Here is a 12,718-nt window from a genome sequence, read left to right as displayed (position 1 = left end):
ATTGCTGAGGGTATTTCAATAATCTAAAAATCCCTCTCATGGCATTTGCCTTTTACTGGGGAAGCAAACAAAAGTTTATACATAGATGTAGATTATACATATATATGTGTGTGTGATATGTTTATATATATATATATATATATATATATATATACAGACATACATATATGTATTTGTGTATAGTTAGCTGCATTAGGTACTATGAAAAAATTTAATCAGGATGCTGATAGAGAGTGCTATTTTTTGAGATCAAGTGGTTAGGGAAAGTTACTCTGAAGCTGAAATTAGAATAGAAATAAATGCACTCAAGGAATGAGCCCTACAGTTATCTAGGTGAACAACTTGCACACAGAATGAATAAGTGCAAGCATCCTGATATGAGAAAAGACCTGAAGTTTCAAAGGAACATCCAGGTGGCCACTGTGGCTGGAAAGCATGGGAAGAGATGTGGACAGTAAGAGCAGTGAAGTAGATGTGGGCTAAATCCTGTGAGTTGGTGTAGACCCCAGTGAATATTTTGGATTTTATTCTGAAAGCAATATTTTAAAAAATAATAGTTTTGACTTCTGGGAGGGCTGATAATAAAAGGAAGTAACAGTTGGGGCAGAGTGACAGGCTGAGCGGTGACTCCAGTAGTGGGGCCACAAATTACGTTGTTTTATGTGAGAGCAGCTCAGTGGAGATGTTGAAATGTCTTCAGATTTGGGGTGTATTTTGAAGGTAAAGCTGACAGAATCATCTCATAGATAAATGTAGGTATGAGAAACTAAAGGGGCCAAGAAGGATTTGTCATGAGCAACTGAATGAATACATATCATTTACTATTTACTGAAATAGAGAATTTTGGAGGGAATAGATTTCAGGGGAGAATCAATGATACTTCCAAGGAAAAATGAATAGGGCTTTAGCTATCTGAGTCAGAAGTTCATGGAAAAAATAAGGGTTTCAGATGCAAAACTGAGTTATAAACATGCAACTGATATTTAAATCCATATAACTTATTGAAATTATGTAGGGAATGTATAGTTGTAGCAATAGGAAAGGTCCAAGATTATTAATGCACAGGTAGTAAAATTATGAGCTTAATAATCATATAAATTAAATGTTTGTATACAAAATGGAAACATTGAATATACATTAAAAATTGTTTCTCATAAATTTTCTATGAATAGAAATTATACAGTCATGCTTAGGTAAAGATAACAAAGGGATCATATGCTAAAATCTACATTTGCCATTCCAGAAACAGAAATATTTGATAACTATAGAAATACACATACACACACACACACAGATAAAATTGTAGACATTATTTTACACATATATGCGTATATGATCATTGGTGCAAAAAGAAAAGTGATCTGTTGACTTGATGTCATCTCATGAAATTTGAGTTGATAAACTGTCAAAAACTTTATATGGAAAGGAAAAGGACCTAAAATAGTCAAAACAATTTTGAAAAAAAGTCAGAAGACTCCCATAACCTGATTTCAGAATTTACTAAAAAGATAAGATAATGAGGTATTGGCACAAAGACAGACATATAAATAAGTGAAATAGGAGACACTTCATAAAGAAGCCCACACATATATATTCAATTGATTTCAACAACTACTCTCAGGTACGTCAATAGAAAAATGATGGCACATTCACTATGTGGTGAAGCGTTGGACGTTCTTGTACAAATGAATCATTATCCATTTCCTGCACCAGAGACAAAAATAATATTGAAACATAAAAGTGTAACAATCAAAAGAGGGAGAATTTTTTGGCATCTTTGTAATTTACAAATATTTGTATGTAGGCTATAAAAGTATGGACCGTATGAGAAAAATAATAACAATAAATTAGTCATCATCAATATACATCAAACTTTTGTTCTTCAAAGGAATTGCTAAAATTAAAAATAAAAATATAAGTGATAGTCTTGGTGAAAATATTTGCAAAACATATATCTGATAAAGATCTTAATTTCACAATATATAAAACTTTTACAAACAACAACATACCCATGCAAAAGAAGAGATGCAGATGGCAAATAAGCCTATGAAGAGATGCTCGATGTCTTTAGCCATAAAAATTAAAATTAAAATCCCATTGAGATACTATAATTAGAATAGCAAAAATGAAAAACAAGAACTAAACAGACTATGGGAAGGGCTGGCAAGGATGTGGAGAGGCTGAAATTCTCACACCGTGCTGGTGGGAATGCAACGCAGTGGCAAATTTGAGGAGCTGTGGCAGAGACCTTACAGCCTGCAAAGCTCGAAGTATTTACTACCTGGCCCTGTCCTGAACAGCCAGCCTCTGCGCTGCTCCTGTATTCCTCAGGGGACTATCCGTGACACAAAAGATACAGGCATTTTCCACTAAGATAAGAAGAAGAGCAAATGGTTTTTTTTTTTTTTTTTTTAGAAATGTATTTTCTGTTTCATTAGGTAAATTAAACACAAGAACAAGAACTGTTTTAATTAATATCTTCCAGTTTAGTGTATTGCTGATTTTTATGCTGTCAAAATTCATTATGGCTGCCGTTTCTCCTCATAGTATTTGACTAAGGTAAAGATGTTTCTTCAACCCCGGAACTATAAGATTTGGGTGATGGTGGTGATGGGGCCTCACAGAAGCAACCTCCAATACTAAAATAGCACACTGATTAAATAAAATACTTCCTCAATAACTTCATACTTCAATTTAAGACTGTTGCTTATACTAAAATATTTTCCTAATGTTTTAATCATGAACTTTTGCTTCATAAAGCCGCTTAAAATAATGTCCTAATTCCTTTGCTCTAGAGTAATTCTCAGGTGAGGACAATTTTTCCCTTCCAGGGCTTATTAGACAATAGCTATAGATACTTTTGGTTGGCACAATTCTGGTGGGGTAAGGGGGACATGCTATTGCCATGCAATGGATAGAATATGGTACAATGTACAGGACATTCCTTACGACAAATAATTATTCCACCTCACCTGTCACCAGTGCAGAGGTTGAGTAACTCTCCTAGAGAGATACAGCAATAAACAAAGTAATTATCTTTCAAGGAAACAGACCTGCCACAGAATTCCTATCTCCATGTAGGCTTTCATTGCATCTATGCCAATTTCAAAATCTTCCCTGGAGTAAAATGATGGGAGAATCTTTAGAGCAGATGCCATGTAACAAAGCAATATGCAATCACAAAGAACATCAATTTAGAAAATTTTCAGCAAGTTACGGGAAATAAAGCAATTCCTCTACAAGGAAAATTGGTAGTTACTCTGTTGATACTGTCATCTGTAGCAGACACTTTCCCTTTTTCAAGTACTCTTTTTAACATGGTTTTGTTGCTGTTCCATCTTATTTGAAACCCTTACATGAGTACATGACAAAGTTATGAATACACGACAGAGCAGTTCCAAACGCTTCTCTATGTCATGCAGTGGGTCTTTACTAAGAGAGAAAGACAATTTGCCTTCTTAACTAGTACTTAATAAGCAATTTTTTAAGTTTCTTTTTTGATGTTATGATCGTCAAACCAAAAACATTTACCAACATCAAAATTATGACATGGTCTAACATCCATTATTGTGCTTATATTATTCTTATTTTTTACAAACTTTTGTTAAATGTAATTATCTTCCTAGTCATCTATTGGTTATCTGTCTTAATATTAGTAATGAATGTCAATCTATTTCCTTACATATTTAATTTTGTAATAGTTCTTAATCATCAAGTATTTTCTTGTTGCAATATTCATTATTCATTTATACATCAACTAGCTGATAAAAATTTAACATGAAACATGATTTGCATTCCAAAGCTATATAGTTTTATCATGATTGCTGCTGTTTGCCTATCAAATAGTTGATGTATTTTTCTTTTATGTTTTCCTATAAATTGTCCTGTTTGGACAGGACTTTCCATTTTTAATGTTTTCTGAATATTAACCAATATTTTTATGTTATTTATGGATTTTTAAAATTAATAGTTTTATAACTATTGTTAAAAAGGATACAATACTGCAAAAGCAGTATTGATTCTTCATTAAAAATTTAGAAACTAGATAAGAACAATTTAGATAATTACTGGCTAATTTAGAGATTAAAAACTTAGAATTTTGGTAAAATATATATTTATAGAGATATTTTATATATATATCACATAACATTTATAATCTCTCTGCTTCACAGAATGCTATGAAAAAATACATAAAATATGTGTTCATCATTGTTCTTACAATTTCTTCACCCTACTCTACTGTTTTCATTTTTAAAGATAATTTCAATCATTTTTATGGTTCATAATAATGTCATTTTAGTTTATTTTTTGTAATTATCTACAAAACCCTTATAAATACATTTGTCTATAATTTTACATCTAATGAAAAACTTAGAATAAATATGTAGTAGAGTTATTGCATGGACATTTTAAATACACACACACACACACACACACACACACACAAAATATTTGTCTTCTGATATGTCTTCCCAGTCTTTATTCTAGAAATTTGGAATTCAAGCTCCCAAAACAGTATGAATTATTTCTTTTTTGTATACATGCAAATATAGGGTTTCAATATAACTTAATTCTTTGTCCAATTAGTAGGTTAAAAATATTTTCTTTTTGAATTTAAATTGTTGACTACTTTTCACTGTTGAAAATGTCACATATTTTTAGAAATCAATATTTTTTTATTTTTTTAATTTCCTGATCATGTCAATTACCAATATGCTACTCACTTTTTTAGTTTCTGGAATATAAAACCTATTTATAGACTAAATATACTAACTCTTTTACATATATGTTGAGAATATATTTTCCTAGTTTTCCAAAAAATTTAATTTTATGAGTGGCTATTTTGATTATACAAATTTTTTGTTAAAAAACACAGTCACTTGTATAAATCTTTGGTTTTATAATTTCTTCTGAATTAGTAATGCATAGACTCTACTGTTAAGATTATATGCATCAGCCTCATTTTCTTCATCATATATTATAGTTAATCTGAATTTATTTTGTTAAGAATTATGAGTTAGGGGTTTCTCTTAAAGAAAACACTAAATAGCTTTAAAGAATAGTTCCATTATTACATTATTCCCAAATCAAATATGATTTTCTAAAATATATGTTTTCGATTCCCTTGTTCTAATTAGTAATGGAAACAAGATTCATACAGAAAACTATTTCATGATTGTACCTAAATCATTATACTTCAAACACACACCTGACAGCAAGCCTCCTAAACACATAGGTAAACAGTGTTCCACATAATTTCAGGAAATGTCTCTTTGAATTTACAAATAATAAATAAAAATTTCTGTCCAAAAGGATAAATAGGTAAAAATCAAAGTTCCTTAGTAAAATGAAGTTCAACATAACAAATGTCTGAAAAACTATTCCATGTATTTTTAAAAATATTCCCAATTTTATCTAAAAAGGGTATTAGAAGAGTAGTTGTACTATGAATTAAATCCAAGATACAAAGATAATGGAATTACCAAAGAACAACACAGAATCTTTTAGGTAAGAAATACTGTTGCTGAAGTAATAACCTCATTGCAATAAAAACAGTACAGCATGGATCTCAAGAAAGCAATTTCTTAATGTTTAGTTTTCAATTTCTCAAAATATTTCCATAGTACTGTGGCTTAACTTCTTTCTACCCTTCCTCCGGGCTTTTCTATAGATTGTTTTAGCTTTTCAATTGTGTCCATAATACTGAATATCTTGAAAACCAGTTCCCTTAAGCCATAAATATTTTTAAATCATATTCTATATTTACATTTATTAATTTTCAATTTGAAATGACTAAATCTATAACAATGACCCTGAGAATTGTAATTACTCTGAACTTCTATGACACACATAATTATACCTCTTTTTGCTGAAGTATAATGTTCCTGAGAAGCATTCATTACTTTACTCCTAGATCTTAAATGCCAGGTGCCCCAGAGTTTGTCTAAATTCTACAAAATGATGGAAAGAAGTCCTCTGTTTAGTTTTGTTTATTGGCATTACAACCCAGAAAACTAGTGTAATACTTTTGTAACTTGAAACAAAAATGTTGAGGTTATGCCCATATTCAATACAGGAAATGCATTCTTATTTGTTCTTTTATCCATGGCGGTATCAACTGACTGTCTCCAAAGTGCCGGGCAGTTAGAATCTTCATTTATTGGCAGAATTCACTTTATCATGTATGACTACACAAATTACTATAGTGTTAAATTTTTCTTTACTTTTTGACATTCATCATTTACTCCTCATTTCATTCCTTAATAATTCTGAAAATTTGAAGATCTATTAGGGATCAAATTTGATCTTTTGCTAGGTCATCAAAAACAGTTAATGATCAATATTTTATTCAATTGGGTTATTTTTAAAGTTTTTGCTTTTAAAATTTCACTAAAAAGGCAGTTCATAAATCTTCAATGGTCATATCTATAATTATCAGTGACAAGTGAAGTTTTAAATAGAGACTTACAGAAATATAATTGATTGAACCTACATATTATAGAACCTTAAGTTTAAAGGTATGTAAGAATATTGGATACTCAAAGTTCTTCAAATTATCAATAATATTGACATTACTAAAAGCCAGCAACTGGAGAGTCCCACTTAATGATAGATGAGTAGAACTATCCTGTATTGAGTTTTAAGTGAGGAAATCAAATATCTAATTTTCACTCTAGTTTCCTCTCTGCCTCTAATTTATTGGAGGGAGATTTAATAAAGTACTTAACTGGAAAGAGTTCAGCCTTTTAATGTGAAAAATGAGGAGGTTTTCCTAGATTATCTCTAAATTTACCTTTATCTTAAACATTTGATGAGTATGTGTTTATGCTCCTAACTTAAAATAACTAACACTTAGAAAATTATTTTCTGTGTATAGTATACATTCTGCCATTTACAAAAATACTTATACTATATCTTTGTCCCTGCCAGGTATTTTTCTAAATAGTCATTGACTTGATTTTTGTATCAGTTTGACAAATAAATAATTCTCCATGAATCAAACAACTATCAAAGATAAAACCCAGTATTATGACTACAAATCTATCTAATATGTAAGTGCATTACAGATACTTCACTTTTTAAAAGTCATCATAATGTAAATATTTTAAATATATGAAAAATGGTAAAACAATAATAAAATTGGATTTTAATATTAAAGCAGCTGATGAGTTTTACAGATGAAATAAATAATTTATATGTTCAAAATGCCTAATTTGGTTGACTAAAAAGGTCATTGACAATCTAAATTTTCACATTTTCTGGGTTATTACTGGAACGTATTTCTCTGGACTTAACAGCTCATTAGAGATGCATAGTCTGAAGTTCTGGCATTCAATATTTATTGTCTATTCCAAAGAGCTAGTTTATAGTGTTCTTTTTACTTTTTTTTTGAAGCAGATGAAAAAGGAATCTTGTCTTTAAAGAATATCAGAGAGCCTTTTCAAACAAACACTAATCTAATCATCAATAATTAAGCAGTTTAGAGAAACCTCCTGTATTTAAATTTCTGAGAACAACTTTGACTTCAGAACTGAAAGGGGCTCTCCCTGTCCTCTTACAATTAGCCCAAGGATAATATTCATCATGTCTACAAAGTTTAAAACAGATACTGATGTCTAAGAAAACTTGTCAACTATGTTTGCATGTTATATAAATCATCATTATAATTAACTCATTTATTCAACAAATCTAATCAAGTATCAAGTATCTACTGTATTTTACACACCTTTGCTGAGCATCAAGCTACCATGCTTAGGAGTAAAAAAGAGAGGCCCTTTTCTCAAAAAGTTGAAAGCCTAGTGAAAATTTATATACTAATCAAATAAGCAGAAGTAATATTAAAAAAATGAGCTGAGGTAGGTTGTGAATCAAATTACATGATGTTATATACCAGAATAAAAATATATAAGCAACACCAATCTCTCAGATCTTGATTTACACCTTCCTAGATAACCAAGGATATCTACTGTTTTTATTGTTAAAATTTATAATTTTCCACACATTTCACATAAAAATGTAAGAAATCACAGACCTATTACATTTATCATTTCGGTATGGATTCAGCATTTAATTTATATTGCTTTCAAGAAATGAATATTATCTTTCTGAAATTTCAAATGCTGGTTTTCAAAATAATTCTTAAAAATGTTCATCTTTTTCTTCTCAATAAACTGTAGCTGTAATATTCATTATAAGGAAGAATAGGACTTAAGCCCAATTAATTCATGTAGAGATAGTGCTTCAGTCTCTTACCTCATTAATAACATAATACTGATGTATTGATGGAACAAAGTATATTATCTTTCTATTAAAAAAATGTTTTCCTTTGTATACAAGAAAGAGAAATGGACTCTACAGGAGCAGATCTAGGTTCGAACCCCGAATCTGACAGTGACTAGGTATGTAACTAAGGAAAGTTCATAAACAAACAGTGCCTCTGCCGGTAGAAATCATAAAATAAATGGTGGCTACACACATTATCATCATCAGCATTAATGATATTAATAATAAGCAAGCAATGTTTATAGTAAAATTCAGAGCTGACAAGAAAGGGCACTTCATATTCTATACTGTGGTAGTACTGGAGGTCTATCTGAGGCACTACACATTTTATCTTATAGTTAACAATTGAATCTGTTATTTAAATTGTGTATTTATGCATTATTTATTCTCTACATTAGTCTACTCTTGACTTGAAATAAATGAAATGGCACATAATGTAAATATTAAAACCATGTGCAGAAAAAAGGGAAATTACAAAAGATTAGATCCTGTGCATTACTAGCCAAGGGCACACATCTTTTCAGTCACCAAAGGGAAAAACTGTCTCAGTAGATCCCTTATTTTTTGATGCTTACATCCAAAAATGTGTACATTATACATCCAAGAGCAAATCTCAAAAGAACTAGTTTTCCCAACATCCCCCAATACAGAATCTTGGCATACCTCAAAGTTAAATTAGTAAAGTGAATTTTATAGTCAACATACTATGATTAAGTAATAATCATCTCTTTGTTAATTTGTTACTCTCTAAGCATAAGTCTAATTCTACATATCAGGATAATGAGTTACCTAATTTATCATAAATTATCATAATATAATGGGTCATTAATTTATCAATTTAATCATCAAATATATATTAAACAAATAGCTGTGGAAGACATTCCAGGTGTCAAGCATTATACTCCATATTGCAGACACAAATAAATATGACTTGTCCCCCTTTTACAAGGAATATACTGTCAAGTGAAAGGAGAATCAACTAAGAAAATGAATATAATGCAGAACAGTGACTGCAGTGCTGGAGAGAATGAGGGAATAGCTTTGTAAGAGAATTTGAGACAACTAAGATAAATGGGAAGAATAAGAAGCTGTTTCGTCAAATGTGAAATAAATTGCAGGTGATTTTTGTCATTAAATGATTTCTAAAAATGGAATATTGTTAAAGATTGGATGTATGGTAAGCCCTGCAGGAAAAAGAAAATGTAATTTACATGGAAAATACCCTAACTAACAATAAGAAATAAAATGCTCATTTCCTCTTCCAGTCATGATGGAATAACAGAGATGAAATTTAACTGTTTTAAACAACTAGAAACTGGACAGTATATATATATATTGACAGAAACAATGGCCTCGAGACATTGGCTCACAGCCCACACCTGACAGTGATCCCCTGCTTATCCCATCATACTACCCACAGGGAGTTTTGGATTCCAGTAAGGGCTGTGCACGGATACGCCAACCACGGCATTTTTCATGAGTTGAACAGAGAGTTGAAAATTCAAGGGTGATCAAGAAGGCCAGAAGTAACTGGGCACAACACCAGAGAGAAGAGAGCTGTGTAAGAGCTCCAGAGATCTGTGTAGGGTTGTCTGCAAGTCCTCAAATATACTAATCATCATAACAATGTGAGGAAAGCATGAATTCTGGAAAGCGCGACCAAGAAAGATCTGATGAGCACGGAAAACATATTGCTCAGGATATGTGTGCAGAAGAACACAAAACATAAGGGCTTGCAAAGATAAATGAAGGAGGCTGAACCTGCAAAGACTAAGCAATAGTGTTCAAAGGTGGGAAAGAAGTCGGTGAGCATAGCGACGGGACGGTCCCCTGGTTAAATCCAATCAAACATTGCTTCCAAGGTTTTTTCAAGTTTCTCTAGCATTTGAAAACAATATCAATAACCAATAAGAAACTTTCCCTCTGGCAGCACACAAGTTATGTATTGACAAAGGAACAACAAAATGATGCCCTTAGCACACTCAATTCATTTCAGGAATCTCTTGTTGGACACTGGTTTCAGTTCATTCTGTGGGGTGCTGTGGAAGAATACAGACGCGAGGAAGTCTGCAGGGGAATAAACCATATGTGTAAGTGAGTATCATAGAAGACTACAGACAGGCATAGCTCTAAAAAATATGGGGATGAATTCCACTGGCGTGTCAGAAGGTGAGGGACACTAAGGATGGCTCCTGGGAGAAATGAAGTCTTGAAAAGGCCTTGAAACAGAAGGAAGACTTCAGCAGGATTTGGGAAAGAAAGTTATTTCAAATATAGAAAACAGCATGAATACAGCCTCAAGTTTGATATAAAGGAACACAACTCCAGCATGAGAAGAAAAGCCTTTCTTCTGGGCATGTGCAGACAACTATTACTTGATATCCTTAAGACAAAGCGAAAGTCTTCAGGAAATATACAGAGAAATCACACCGTAGATGAATCCAGAAGAGCGATGGATGAAGAAATCAATGTTGAAAGATGACTAAAACAAAACAAACACAACACAAGCCATAAATAGACTGCCTATCATGTATAAAATGAAGTCCATTTTTTTAGTTTATAAATGAAATTATATATTGTTTTAAATTCCATTTCTATAAAAATTCAGTTGCACATCCTTTATTATAGGAAAAAATGACTTCAAAGTGCACCACTGTCCTACTAGATCCAGAGAGATCATTTAAATAGTGATACTATATTTGTCAATTTATATCATGAGTATTTACAATCATTTAGAAGATTATTTGTCTAAAATACATTATACACATGAATAAGATAGACTTTCTATTTGGGCCTTATATTGTGAACCACAATGAGAGTCTGTATTGAAAGTAATAACTTTTAGGAGATAATTTAGCACTATTCCTGAAATTGATGTAAAAAAACAAAGTACAGGAATATTTATGGATTGAAGATAATGTGGCTTGCTTTGAGTTATTGATGTAATTGACATTAAAGAAATAAGCCAAAATTTTCCTTCATTGTCATATTTTATATACAACTTCTTAAAAAGAGCTCCAACTGACTTGAGGTCAATTACTTTTAAGTTGAAAAAAAGAACAAATTGTAAAGACTGTTTTTCAGTATAAATGCACACACTCTTATGTGGCATTCCATGGCTTTGCTGCTCATATACTTGGTTACTATGGAAACCATTTCTAAGGGAACAGGAGACAGAAGTATGAATATTTCTGCTGCTGGCTGTGTGCCTGAAAGAAATGAATAGTAAACAAATAATAGTACTTCTCTTTAATGTAGGTGTTTATCAATTACATGTTAAAATAAATGAACTGAGGAATAAACATTACAGGTTTCCTGCTGGAAGTTATTTATATAAATAGATGAAATTACTTTTAATGTCATGTTTATCTGATTAAAAGTACCGAGAATGAATAGCAAACCATATAAGCAGATGCACTGGAAGAATGACCATTTCATTGTCATTTATCACATTCCTAAAAATTGAGTCAGGTTGAAAATTCCAATTTGAAACAGGTTAAAATGTAACACATAATGTAGGAAACAGCTCAAAGAAGTTTATAATCAGAGGAAGAATCTTATTAGGCTCTTCACTTTGTCACATGAAGAAGGTCATGTTAATGACTTGCTCATAAGAAGTGGCTTGTGCATAGTCTCAGAGTAATTTAAGGGGAACTGGATTAGAATTCAAATTCCCAAACCAAAATCCAATTTCTCCCACCACAAAGTTTACCTCAGAAATATGTTTGTCAGTAAAATAAAGAGAATCAAAAGCATGCTGAATATCTAGTCCTGTGCTCAATACTAAGGACACAAAATGACCACAAATGTTGCTTTTAAACAGCTCATTTTCTAGTGTGTGCTCAAGGCAAATTGAGAATTACATATATAATAATATAATACAAATGTACACCTGTGATAGAAGGATAATTATAGAGATTGTACAAGGGATCTCACCTTCACAAAACAACTTTTGCATTCACTTTTTCTAGGCCACCACAGAACCTTGAGGGTTTGCTGTGAGGATAAAGTGAAAAACTAAAATCAACATGTTTATTAGCTCACTCCTACCACAGAGGAAATTCTCAATATATTGAGCTATTAGTATTTCAAGAAAGTGGTTAAAAATGTTTTATAAATAACATATTACTTAATCATCAGGCCCAATTTGCCCTATTTTGGGAACTGCTACCAGGAGTCAGTCACAAACACTGCCACTGGTCTCTTTTACATTTCTTACCCTTTTTCACTTACAAGTACTTGTCCGTGATCTTAGCATGAAAACTGAGAATCCATTTCTGCCTAAATTAATTTACCCAGGGTAGATCTGGGGAAGTGGGTCACTGATCATGGCTTATCAAATGGGAACCTAGCTGTTGGTGGGGTCTTCTGGTTTCTTTCCACCTCTGTGTACTGTGATGTCACAGTTTTCTGGGTTCTCTTGTGTTGCAGGCAG

The 12,718-nt window shown here is 31.8% G+C and overlaps 1 protein-coding gene and 1 long non-coding RNA gene across 2 annotated transcripts in view; both read right to left on the bottom strand.

The window, feature by feature from the left end:
• Nucleotides 1–12,718, bottom strand: part of EYS (eyes shut homolog) — a 1,533,253-nt gene that overhangs the window by 667,792 nt on the left and 852,743 nt on the right.
• LOC140846670 (uncharacterized) lies at nucleotides 11,357–12,656 on the bottom strand. The gene is made up of 3 exons (XR_012126021.1): nucleotides 12,517–12,656; nucleotides 12,220–12,279; nucleotides 11,357–11,492 (listed from the first exon to the last, which is right to left on the bottom strand). It is a non-coding gene; the product is annotated as an uncharacterized lncRNA (long non-coding RNA).

Source organism: Manis javanica, chromosome 16 (assembly GCF_040802235.1).
Source record: "Manis javanica isolate MJ-LG chromosome 16, MJ_LKY, whole genome shotgun sequence".
Lineage (NCBI taxonomy): Eukaryota > Metazoa > Chordata > Mammalia > Pholidota > Manidae > Manis > Manis javanica.
This window is presented reverse-complemented; position numbering and strand designations above follow the sequence as displayed.